This window comes from Scyliorhinus torazame, chromosome 1 (genome assembly GCF_047496885.1).
Source record: "Scyliorhinus torazame isolate Kashiwa2021f chromosome 1, sScyTor2.1, whole genome shotgun sequence".
NCBI lineage: Eukaryota > Metazoa > Chordata > Chondrichthyes > Carcharhiniformes > Scyliorhinidae > Scyliorhinus > Scyliorhinus torazame.
The window spans coordinates 71124380-71138314 of NC_092707.1; positions in this window are offsets into that span (position 1 = coordinate 71124380).

Sequence of the window (13935 nt, forward strand, 5' to 3'; positions counted from 1 at the left end):
TAGAGTGCTCTTTCAGACGGCCAGTGCAGACTCAATGGGCTGAATAGCCTCCTTCTGCACTGTAGGAATTCTATGGTTCTATGGACTTTATTCTCTCAAATGTTAGTGAATCTGTGAAATTCCTTTCTGCAGGGAGCTCGAGAGGTTGAGTCCTTAAGTTGAACACTGAGATAAACAGCATTTAAATCAGTAAAGGAATCAAAGGTTATGGCGATAAGGCGGGAAAGAGGAGTTGAGGATTATATCAGATCAGTCATGATCTATGTATGTTTCTCATTAAATGGAGGAGCAGACTCGGGCCAAATGGCCTACTTCCTCTCCTCCATCCTATGGTTTAGCGGTGCTCTTTACTTTCCCAAAAATGCCGTGAGAAACTGATGTGAAATGTCCCATTTGCATTTGACCTCAGTGACAGCTAAGAAAAGGTATGGGTAATGTGAATTAAAAGCTTATCCTTCATTATAGTATACCTAAAAAAATGCATAATTTGAACTTCTACATTTAAGCAATAACAGAGAAAAGGGTCATTCAGCTCACCAAACCCTTATTGCTGTTTTCTAGTGCGAAGGTAGTTTTCATTAATATTTACTGCGGCCCCGGGTCACTGTCTGTGTGGAGCTTGCACATTCTCCCTGTGTCTCCATCCACAAACCACAAAGATGTGGATTAGGTGGATTGGCCACGCTAAACTACTCCTTAATTGAAAAAAGTAATAATTGGGTACTCTAAATTTTTAATAAAATCATATTTCCTCAAACATTCTGGTGTTTCCCCAGCCTTTGTCCGCTGACACAATCTAACCTTGAATAATGACATTGATTTTGCTATAATCGTGAACCCTGAATGTGAATTCCATAGCCATTGGTTCAATGCATGACCCCACAAAATGTTCTATCCCATTTGAGAGAAGTAAATTGTACTTTAATAAAATTGTCAAGTTTCTCACTGACATCAGGTCTTCTTCTTTGCTCGGGTGATATCAGGCAATAACACAGTGGGAAATTCAATTTGAAACCAGGCTGAGTGTCTACTAACAATGGCAACATCTAAACTGGGGATACAGGTTTGCTAACTCCAAGTAAAACTTCCTGATTCAAAATGATCTCAGAGCAATTCTCAGACTATAACTTCAAATAATAATTATCATTTATCCTTTGGAGCTGCTCCTGGGAACACAACATTTGTCAGATAAAGATACCTAAATGTGATGTGCAGATAAATATCACAGGAATGTTTCACATGGATAAAGCAAAAGATTGTTAATTGTAAGAACATTTGAATGGTTTACACATTTCAAGTATGGGGTTGAAATAGTTAAACTGAAGCCGGAAAAGACCTAGGGGTGCAAATAAACTTAACATGTTTAATTAATGAGAAGCAGCAATCAACAACAAATAGAATGCCAGACTACATCGCTAAATAAACAGGCCACAAGTCAGATGGAACAATCCCAAAAATGTGAATTGTTTTATTCAGGTCATCCCTTGAAATCTCTGTTGAATTTTGATTACTGAGACTCTTGACAGATACTGAAGTCCTGCAGGTGTTGCAGAGAAAAACCTGTGGCTCATTCCTAGCATCATTGGTGTGAATTCAGGGGCAAGACTGAAGAAATCGGGACCTTCCAACTTTGAAAGAAGATGCGATAATAGTGCACAGTAAAGAAGAGATAAATCTGGAGTACTTAAATAGGAAACAGTGAGTGGTGTAATCTGAGGAACTGCAAGTATTTTCCAGTCGGAAGGACTGGTTTGTTCTGAATGGTCTCCCCCGTCTGTATCTTGTTGTGATTTTCCATCATTGATTATGACATATCTATATGTTATTTTAAGGTCTTGGAATGTGGACAATTTGGCAAAGCTGCATTTATTACCCATTAGATTGCATGTACCAGTAAGAATCTTCCTTGAACCACAACAGTCTGATACTGCTCCTCTTGCCAAATTACTTTAAACCCTCCCCACCAGTACTAGGTAAACTCTCAGCGACAATATTGGTCCCGATTATTTTTAATTGGGGGCAGCACGGTAGCATTGTGGATAGCACAATTGCTTCACAGCTCCAGGGTCCCAAGTTCGATTCTGGCTTGGGTCACTGTCTGTGCGCAGTCTGCACATCCTCCCCGTGTGTGCGTGGGTTTCCTCCGGGTGCTCCGCTTTCCTCCCACAGTCCAAAGATGTGCAGGTTAGGTGGATTGGCCATGATAAATTGCCCTTAGTGTCCAAAATTGCCCTTAGTGTTGGGTGGGGTTGCTCGGTGATGGGCATCGGGTGGAGGTGTTGACCTTGGGTAGGGTGCTCTTTCCAAGAGTCGATGCAGTCTCGATGGGCCGAATGGCCTCCTTCTGCACTGTAAATTCTATGTTAATCTATGTTAAACTTGTCTATGTTATGTAGGTGCCCCAATCCCCCAGAGCTGGAACAAAAACAGAAAATGCTGGATAATCTCAACAGGTCTGACAGCATCTATAGAGAGAGAACGGAGCTAACTCTTCGAGTCTGGGTGACTCTTTGTCAAAGCTAGAGAGAACTGGAAATAATGTTGTGTGTGTGGGAGGGGGGATGATGAGCAAGGGAGGGGGAGGGGGGGTGGCGTTGCATGGAGTAGTGGGGCTGGATAGAGGGCAAGTGAAAGGTGGAAGTTGACAAAGACGTCATGGACAAAAAGATGAAGAGACTATAAATGGTGGTGATAATGACAAAGAAGGGTGCCGATAGTGGCACATTAAGAGATCAGAATGTGTTAATGGCAGAACAAATCTAAGCAGTGTGTTAAAGAGAACCTGGAACAGGGAACAGATTACCTTAATGGCGTGAGGCAGTGGGCAGGAAGATAATGGTGAGGGAAAAATGGATCAATGGATGAAATTAAAATAAATTGATTGAAATTGAAATAAAAAGGCTGTGAAGGTGGAGGAGAGAATTCACAGTCGGAAGTTGTTGAACTCAATGTTAAGTCCGGAAGGCTGTAACATGCCTAATTGAAAGATGGGGTGCTGTTCCTCCAGTTCCACTGGAAAATTGCAGCAGGCCAAGGACGGACATGTGGAGCAGGACGGTGAGTTGAAATGGCAAGGACAGGTAGGTCTGGGTCCTTCTTGTAGACGGACCAAAGGTTTTCTGCAAGCGGCCAACCAGTCTGCGTTTAGTCTCTCCGATGTAGAGTAGTCGGCATTGGGAGCAGCAAATCATAGAATCATAGAATTTGCTGTGCAGAAGGAGGCCATTTGGCCTATTGAGTCTGCACGGCCCTTGGAAAGAGCATCTGACCCAAGCCCATACCTCCACCCTATCCCCACACTTCCACCCTTTCACCGTAACCCCGCCTACCCTTTTTTGGACACGAAGGGCAATTTAGCATAGCCAATCCACCTAACCTGCATATCTTTGGACTGTGGGAGAAACCGGATCACCCGGAGGAGACCCACGTAGACAGGGGGAGAACTCCGCACAGATAGTGACCCAAGCCAGGAATCAAACCCGGGACCCTGGATCTGTGAAGCAACTGTGCTGACCACTGTGCTATAATAGACGAGATTGAAGGAGGTGCTCATGAAGCTCTGCCTCACCTGAAAAGAGTGTTTAGGCCCTTGGATGGTGAGCAGGGAAGAGGTAAAGAGTAGGTGTTGCAACTTCATCGATTGCATGGGAAGGTGCCGTGGGAAGAGGGTGAGGTGTTGGGGGTGATGAATGAGTGGGCCAGGGTGTCCCACAGGAAACGATCCCAGCGACATATTGACAGAGGGAGTGAGGGAAAGGTGTGTTTGGTGGTGCCATCATGCTGGAGTTGGTGGAACTGGCGGAGGATAATCTCTTGAAGGCGTCGGCTGGTGGGGCGAAAAGGGAAGACAAGGGGAACCATTCCTGGTTCTTGGAGGGAGGGGAAGTGATAACAGCAGAGGTGCGAAAGATGGTTGAGAACCCTGTCAGCCACAGTGGGTGGGAAACCGCAATTACGGAAGAAGGAAGACACGTCCCCAGAGCTGGTGTCAGTGCTTCAAGAATCTGAAACCTTTCCTCCTGCATTAATCCCGCATGGGCTGCGAGTTTACAGATTAGTTTAGCTCTTCTAACTGTGTGAATGTGTGTCTGTGCAATGCGCTGATTAGAATCCCTTAAACCAAACAGATTATATAAACAGAGGACACTATCTTCAGTACTCGGCAAATAGTTACTATATACTGTTTCCACAAGATCAGCTATATCTCCTGGCAGTCATTTGCACTTTGCAGATCCAAATTGAAATCAATTCCCAATTTACAACGAACAATGTTGTGAGGTAACCTTCCGCACATTACATTTCCAGGTGGACTGCAAACAAAAGTTTGCCAAGAAAACAGTAAATGAGCAATAACAGACCTTCAAGAAGGAGATAATGAGTTTCAGCAGCGATCAAGCTGACAGCAGGTTTGTGGTTGGTAAAGTTACAATAATAATCTTTGATTGTCACAAGTATGAAGTTACTGTGAAAAGCCCCTAGTCGCCACATTCCAACACCTGTTCGGGTAAGCTGGTACGGGAATTGAACCCACGCTGCTGGCCTTGTTCTACATCACAAACCAGCTGTCTAGTCCACTGAGCTAAACCAGCCCTGAAAGGGGGAATAGGAAGTATTAATGATATAGCAGATTTGTGGTTGGAAGCTCATCTCAGTGTCAAACACAACAATGTTATGAACAGTCTGATTCAGCTTCTGACAGTTTCCAGGAATGAAAATGGTGATCAGGAAATAGAGATTGTGGCAGGGAACGAAGGCAATGGCTTCAGTCTTCCTGGCATTCAGTTTGAGGAAATTTCTCCTCAGCCAGTGGCCGGAGATTTCTGCTCGACTGGCGATCAGCAGCACCACCTAAGGCTGCAGACTGGCTGCCGACCTGGTGGCGTTTCTTAGGCTGGAGGAAATAAAACTTGCCATCCGCAAATCTGAAGAATGCATCCAATGGACGTGGAAGTCGAAAACCAACTTGTTTCAAGACCTCTTCATAGCCAGCAACCAGTAGAGCAAGGGGGTGGGTGGGGGGGGGGGGGGGGGGGTGTGTTAGAGACACGGCAAGCCATGGGGCAGAGAGAAAAAAAGAAAGGGGAGAGGGAGGGAGGTAGGCGGGGGAGGGGTGAAGGCAAACAAAAAGGAAAAGGAGGTGCGAGCAAGGTGGAGAAAACAGCAAGGGATCTGTCCGATGGCAAGCTAAGGCCCAAACCTAATGGTATATAAATGCCTGTAAATATGTGTCTCGGCCAGATTGGGGAATGTAAAATGTGTATTCCAATTCAAGGATGGTTGTCACGGCCACAGTAGTTATGAAGATGCTCACTTGTGAATATATTTTTTTAAATTTTAGAGGACACAATTCTTTTTTTCCCAAATAAGGGGCAATTCACCTACCCTGTACATCTTTTTGGGTTGTGGGGGTGAAACCCACGCAAACGCAGGGCTTTCATAATAAAGACTGGGATAAAAGTCAGCTGCAAAGCATGTGTGAGAGTTTATGTGTATATGTATATATATATATAAAACTCCCAGGTTTAAAAAAAGTTACCTTATGGTCAATGTTTTGCCCAGTTTTTCTCTCCTCACCCACCCATGGAAGACCCCTTTATATGAGGTATAGTTCAAACGGCTCAGGTCACCTGAAAGATTTAATCCAAGTGGTAATTGTCAGGCATAAAGTTTAACACTATGGTGACAGCTGCATTGGGATAGGACATCATGTCCAAGCCGGACCCATCTCCACCTGATATCCATACACTTCCACAAGACACTGAGTCTTGACAGGGTGAACGTGGAAGGATATTTCCTCTTGTGGGAGAAGCTAGGACGAGAGGATCACTGTTTAAAAGAGGGGTGGCGCATTTAAAGCAGAGATTAGGTGATTTTTTTTTTCATTCAGAGGGTTGTGAGTCTTTGGAACTCTTACTGAAAGGGTGGTGGAAGTAGAGTCTTTGAATATTTTTAAGACAGAGGTGGATAGATTCTTGGTAAGTAAGGGCTCTGAAATTATTGGGGATAATTTGTGATGCAGATTTGAGGTTACAATCGGATCTTATTAAATGGCAGAGTCGGCTGGAGGGGCTGAATGGCCGGATCCTACTCCTTGTTCCTGTATGGCAATCAGGAGCAAGAAGCTGGTTAATTTTCCCACTTCACCAAATGATCATATGCCCAATGGCATTCTGTTAACACTACTTTTATCAGTTAACTCATAGGATAAGCTAAACAGGACATCAAGCAAGCCAAAAAACACTATTTTAGTCTTAGCAAATCTAATAACAGGTTTTCTTTTCAAGTTACAGATTTTTCCATTTCTTTCAATGGGTCTAAATTTCAGTGAAAATTGAACAGTTCCACCAAGTAAAATCATACATGGCCTATCCCTGTGCTCTATTCAAAGGCATTCCTGGATATCCGTATAAAACTAGGTGAAGACAGGCATATTTCAGTGCACGTTAAAAATGTGGTAATTATGGAAGCCCTTGGATATTTTAATTTAAATTATGATTAATAAATAAAACTGTTTCTATGATCCCTGTAAAGACCAATAACTTTTGAGGAGAGATGAATTTTCCAGTGACCACTTCAAAGGGTTGTATGTTGACATTTTATGTTTTTAAGATGGGATTCTCCATCGGCGGGATCCTCTGCCCTGGCGGTAGCGCACCCACGCCCGCGCGTTTCCCGATGGCATGGGGTGGCCCACAATGGGGAAACCCCACTGGCCGGCTGCGGGAACGGAAAATCCCGCTGCTGGCGGGGACACGCCGGGTGAGAAGACAGGGCTGGTGGGATGGAGAATCGAGTCCGATCTCAAGCTGTAAAACGTTTACTTTAACAAGCACGGTAATATGAACATCGACTAGCTAAACATTACTTAGTAAGAAAAAAATATACGAAACTACAGAAAAGATATTCCCAATTAAATTATTAACACTACCAGAAACCCCATTCCACATTACACTGCCCGCTCAGCAGACATTTACGGTGCGATTTACGAGCCACCCTTGAGATATCTTGAAAGATTCAACCGAACCTAGCGAGACGTCGCGATTTGGATCTTGCCTCGCTGGGTGAGATCCAGATCAGCATTTTTAAATGAGCTGAATAGATCATATAAATATGTCTGCACCAGATTCTCCCAGAATCCAGGAATGAATGGCCTCCCCAGCAACTAGGTGCCAAACGTGGACCAGGCGTAATGGCAGTTGAAGGGTTTCCTAGACCATTGGAGACACCTGGGTGGTCGAGGATAGGCAGTGTGGCCTCCTTTCTCCCCTTCAGGCACCTGGGCCCCTTTGTACAGCCAGCCTGGCACCTTGGCACTGCAACCTGGCACTGCCAGGATGCTGTGGTGGCACTGCTAGGTGGGCTGTGGCAGTGCTAGGGGTGGCAGTGCTGATGTGCTCAGGTGCTAGTGTGGCACTGCCAGGGGTTGGGGCATCAAGGGGGCCATGCCCATGAAAGGAAGGATGAGGGGGTTATGAAGGATAGGGGGTGAAGGGTGGGTATTAGGGTGCCTCATTTAGGTTGGGATGGGTTAAGGATGGGGGTCCTGAAAGGGGGAGTCCAAAGGGATTTGGGGAGGCCTGAAAAGGCCTCAGCAACCCCGTAGCAGAGTGTTCTCACTTACAGGGTTTTGGGGTAATAACCATGGGTGGGATTCTTTGTCCCGCCAAACCAGTTTGTCGGCATGTCCCCCAGCAGCGGGATTCTCCATTCCTGCAACCGGCCAATTGAGTTTCCCATTGTGCTCACCCCACGCTGTTGGGAAACCCGTGGGCGTGGGAGCGCTGCGGGTGAAGTGGACGATCCTGCTGCATGTTTGCAGGGGGGAGTTAACATTGCCCGTGGGGCGGGGGAGGGGGTGAACGCTCGAGCTGACTTAGAGATCGGGCACCTTTTCAAAATGGTGGCTTGTTTTCTGGGGAGCCAGTCTGGCCGGCAAGTTCAGCTCCCCAGTGAGGATAAAAATTCTAAGGGCTGGATTATTCAGCCCGCCCACTGTATGAACGCCACGGATGAAATGCCGACAATGGAGAAGTCCATTGACCTCGGGCGGGATTCTCCGGTTGCCGGGTGGACGCGGCTGGAGAATCCCACCATAAGTGTGAACATGACCACGGGCAGCACGGTAGCATTGAGGGTAGCACAATTGCTTCACAGCTCCAGGGTCCCATGTTCGATTCCGGCTTGGGTCACTGTCTGTGAGGAGTCTGCACATCCTCCCCGTGTGTGCGTGGGTTTCCTCCGGGTGCTCCGGTTTCCTCCCACAGTCCAAAGATGTGCAGGTTAGGTGGATTGGCCATGATAAATTGCCCTTAGTGTCCAAAATTGCCCTAGTGTTGTGTGGGGTTACTGTGTTATGGGGACTGGGTGGAGGTGTTGACCTTGGGGAGGGTGCTCTTTCCAAGAGCCGGTGCTGACTCGATGGGCCGAATGGCCTCCTTCTGCACTGTAAATTCTATGATAATCTATGATAATCTATGATGACCGATGTGAAACACCCCAACACTCAAAGAAATGACTATGTGTGGTTGAATAGCGATGTGTGTCTCACCCAAAATGCCAGTAAGAAACAACCCGCCAAACTCATCCAAAATAACACTTTGGGCGGGATTCTTTGACCGAGTTCGCCAGCCAATCGGGGAATCCCGTCCGAGGTCAATGGAGTTTTCCATTGTTGGTGACTTACCCATGGCATTCTTGTGGTGGGCGTGGCAGAAGAATCCAGCCCTTTGGTTGAATTCTGCCTTCGTCTTGCTTTTAAAATTCCAAGCTCCTCCATGCTTTAAGAGTGGTCAGAGTTCTCTGGCCATTGGGGTTTTCTGTTCCCGTCGGCAGCGCATCCCTGTCGGATTCCCGGCGGTGTGAGGTGGCTTTAATGGAAATCCCATTGACAAGTGGCAGGAGTAGAGAACTCCACCACCAGCAAACAGTGCACTGCTGAGAAACACATGGCTGGGCAACCGGAATATCCAGCCTAGTGTCTCTTCACCCTGCCCAATCAGGGTGAATCTTCTAGTATACCTTTAAATAACACCTTGAGCATAATGGAGTGGATTTTCAGTGTCAAGATACCCTTTTGTGATTCTGTGGTTTTTAACTCTTCCGAAGCCTTGTTTCTTTGAACTGAAAAACCACCCTCACCAGCACTCTGCTTGGTTGCTAACTCAAAAAATATTTTATTTCCCCTGTTTGGCAAAGCAACACCTGTTTGGTGCTTCTTCCCCAAAATCTCACAGCCTGACTAACTCTGAGGGTGGAATTTTCCTCCCTCTCCATGGTGCATTCTGCAGCAGCAGAGGGCAGTTTGCCAATGGCTGGATCTTCGGGCCCCACTGTATTCAATAGTGCTTCCTTTGGACGCACCTCTCACTGCTTTTAAACTCACAGTCATCGACAGGATCGCAAGATCCCTCCAGTGTGAACGGCTGAAAATCCCACCCTGTGAGTCTGGGCAGCAACAATTCCACTGCCTCTGGCTCTGTGTCAAGGTGTTAAAATTTGCATTTTACTTTGACTACATTTTGATTTGAGTTTCTACCATAGCAGACAGGTTACATGGGTTTTTCTCCAGTTAGGTTTAATTTGAAACAATATGGCTTTGCCCCTGTGCAGATATCATAGGAGCTCACGTTCCCCCTCTCCAAACTACTCCATTTTGCCTTGAATTAAAGGGAACAGTTTAAAACATAACTATTTTATAAAGACTAGTCATCATAAGTGTTAATGGAAACCCATTGTCAGATGAAAGTTGAGTTAATTATTGTTACACCAAGTTTAATTGGCTTTATCTTTAATAATAACCCATTATACTGGCTACCAGTATCAGGAAAGCAGTATTAAGTCTAATTATTATTATGACACCTACATGAGTTTATTTGCTTTTCATTTGACATTTCTTTAATTTGCCAATGGGGGATTGGCTGGATGTGAAGGGTGTGCGAGTTGGAGACACAATTATGCCTCAAGACCTCAGGCAAAATGTAACATTAGGAGCAATGACTTCATACTTGAAGTTAACTTCTGGAGCAGATGATTATTTCCTGCGACAGTGAATGGAAATATATTTAAAGGATTGAAAGCAAATCCAATAAGTACCTCATCTATCAGGCAGTAGACGGATATAGATTTGGTCCCAAAGCGGGAAGGACACAAAAATGATTTAAACCACTGGAGTCTTACTGAAACAATTTGAGAGCAGCGAGATTAATTTTTTTTTACAAATAACATTAATTGATTTTTGAGACTTTTTAACTATCCAACAATAACTTGGACTAATTTCTGCATGTCATGTGGTAAACCAATGCAAGGCACTTCAAGGAGTGTTAGTAGACAAAACTTGATACCATATTACAAACGGAGATGAGGAGAAATAAAAGGCAGCATGTCAACAGGAGAGAAGGTGTAAAGAGAAAAGGAAAATAGAAATGAAGGGCTTCAATCTCGGGTGGCAGCCAAATTGGGCATGCAAGTGGGACTGGGAAACTATAATCTGAACTCATGGTGTCAGGTATTATACAATGACAAAATACATACAAGTGAGAAAGCTCATTCATTCCATTTTAACCTATCCAGGCAGAAAAGAACATCTGCAGTTCCCAAGCAGCTCATAGTATCCAATTGGCTCTTCAATGACTGAAGGTTTTGCCTCTGCTCTCTTTCCAGTTAAAATCTTAATTTCTCCATGTGACAAAACATATTCCTGCCATCCATCTTAAAATCAGCTTTCACCAGTTTTTGTCTTTGTTTACTGCCATGATTCATTTCAAGCAGTGCTAGAATAAAGAACAAAGAACAAAGAAAAGTACAGCACAGGAACATGCCCTTCGGCCCTCCAAGCACGTGCTGACCATGCTGCCCGACTAAACTACAATCTTCTACACTTCCTGGGTCAAACCATTGCAAGGCACTTCATTGATTTACTTTCTCGAACTGTTTAATACCAAAAACCTAAAATAAATAAATCTGAAGGCCAATGAAGCCAAGTTTCTGTAGCATTTCCTTGAGCTTCAGTTAATCAGACTCTGGGGATCAGATTCTTGGCTTTTCTCTGTACTGCATCTGCACAGGAACAGCAACCTTTGGCTACATATAAAGCACAGCTAATTGAAAGTTCAACTCTAAACATTAAATTAAATGCATGCAAACAGATTTCCTGTAATAGATAGGGAAAATATCAAGATTTTGAGCAAGTTGTTAACCAAGCAGATACACAGCACAATATTGTTGTCCTCTCCAAATCAATCTAGAATGCCTTGCACCTAGAACCCTGTCTGAAGAAGGGTGGCAGCATTACACAGACCAGAGTTGCAACAAGTGATACCCCACAGGATTTGTGTTTCACTTGTGAGTTAATGAGATGGTCGTGCAGTGAAAATGTCACTGACCTAATATTTCAGGGCATATTAGCTCAGTTGGCTGGACGGCTAGTTCACGAAGTGGAAAAATTCCAAAAACATAGGTTCAATTCCCATACCGGCTGAGGTTATTAGTGAAGGACCCGTCTTCTCAACCTTGCACCTCGCCTGAGGTCTGGTGACCCTCAGGTTAAATCACCACCAGTCGGCTCTCCCTCTCAAAGGGAGAGCAGCCTATGGTCACCTGGAACTGTGTCAACTTTTAATCCAGAGGCTCGGGGTAACACTCTAAGGGACATGGGTTCAAATCCCACCACGACAGCGGGCGGACTATAAATTCAATTAATAAAATCTAGAATTGAAAGCTAGTCTCAGTAATAGTGACCATGAAACTATTATTGATTGTTTTTAAAAACCTAGCTGGTTCACTAATGTCCTTCAGGAAATGAAATCTGCCTCCCTTACCTGTCTGGCCTACAGGTGAACCAGGCACACACAGCAATTAACTGCCCTCTGAAATTGCCTTGCAAGCCATTCAGTTCCAGGGCAATTAGGGATGGGCAACAAGTGCTGCATGAAAGAACAAAAAAAGGAAGGATTTGCAACCTTTGGTCCTGTGGGTGGGGGTTGGGCCAATTAAAATGAGCTCATTCCCATTAACTGCTTGGTTCTGAATTAGGTGCACCATTGAACCAGAAGTGTGCTGGGTATCTGTAGCTCAGGGTCAGCCCCCAACACCATATCTGATTAAATCCTTTCAGTAACCCCTGTCCACTGAATCTCTGTTTGCACATCAACTGCCAGGTCCCAATTTAGTGTGACGCTTACAAGATGTCCTCTCCTGGGATTTAAAAATCCCAACTGTGCCAATTAAGGTGGCCTATTCTTATTTGAACCTCTAGTGAGAGCTTGTGATTTGCCAGCTGGAATATTCTCTGGCGTGTAGGACAGGGGGAAAACGTATTCAATGCACAAGGTGAGAGGAGTCCTGGTTGTTTTAAGTTTTAACATATCCGATTTGCATCTAACTGCTACATTACCACTCGCCGAATTTCTGCAATGAAACCAAGTCATCATCCACTATCTCACACCATCACCCCTCCCATCGGAGGTATATCATCAAAGCATAAAATTAACCATAGAATCAATACAGTGCAGATGGCAGCCATCAAATGAGTACCGGTCCTCCAAAAGAGCACTCTATCCAGGCCCGCTCTCCTGCACTATCCTCGTTGTCCCATATTAATCATGGCCAACCCACCTAACCTGCACATATTTGGACAATAAGGGGCAATTTAACGTGGCCAATCCACCTAACCTGCACTCTTTGGACTGTGGGAGGAAATGGAGCACCCGAAGGAAACCCACGCAGACACAGGGAGAACATACAAACTCCACACAGACAGTCACCCAAGGCCGGAATCGAACATGGGTCCTTGCTAATAGTCAATATTGTTTGATTTTGTTTATTCCCTGTTTATTCCCTTATTTCACCTTTCTTTTATTTTTGCTGTTACATTTTCGATCCATGGATAATTTATGGACATGTGCCTTTAATTCAAGACGAATATAGCAGACACAGATGTTGGTTTGAACAGGAGACCATAGACTGATCGGCACCAATGACAGAAATTGGCTGGGACTCGGCTTGATTGGTTTGGCTGGTGGATAATGAATGGCCTCTAAAGGCTGTACTCTGTCTGACAACAGGCGGTGATCGGGTATCATCCCACTGGAATGTTTTCAGAGTCACAAGGTTCCATTTTGATTTCATCCTTGATTCTACAGCATGGATGGAGTGATCTAACTAACTCGCTCCAGAAAATATCGAACCCACAGTAGGCCACTGTGAGCGCTGACTCTCTCTCCAGCAAGTCTGGGTGTTGTTCTTTTTAGATTGCTAAGGCCTGAAGTCAAACCACAAGCTGAAAGCAACATTTAATGTGGAATGACGTGTGTCTACAGACACAAGCCAGAATATGAACTTCAAGCTGAAGGCCCAGTTGAAAGAAATAAACCTCCTCTCCAGAAAGCATGTTGCCTGTTAGTACCATGTTTTAGCCCGTGTGAATCCTGAATGAATGATTCTGCAAAGAATACCATTACCAACTGTAAACCAGAGACCTTGATCAACCAGCATGTTGTGAAGAAAGGTGCTAAATAACTACTATTTGAAGCAAGGACTCTTATCTTTTGACCTTCATCCTTATTATTTTCACCCCTTTCCACTCCTCTGTGTTTGTCTGTCTTGTGTGTGTGGTTAGAGGATGGGGCGGTTAAAGGGGGTAGTAGGTATTGCTTGTTGTTGTCCAGTTGTATTTATTGCATATTTCATGACAGCTCTTGGTATAGATAAACAACAATTGTGTCCCAACTTACAAACCTGGTGACTATAATTATTGGGTAGCCAAGGGCCAAAGGCTTCGGGTAGTTTTATAAGAATTATTGACTCACTTACGTTGTGACTCTGAGACGAGTGGGGCTGGAATTGACCTCCACTTGTTTACATATTGTCTTAACAATATGTAAACAAAAAACGATTATTCAGGGAACTATTATCAAGAACTAGATGGGATTCAAAATA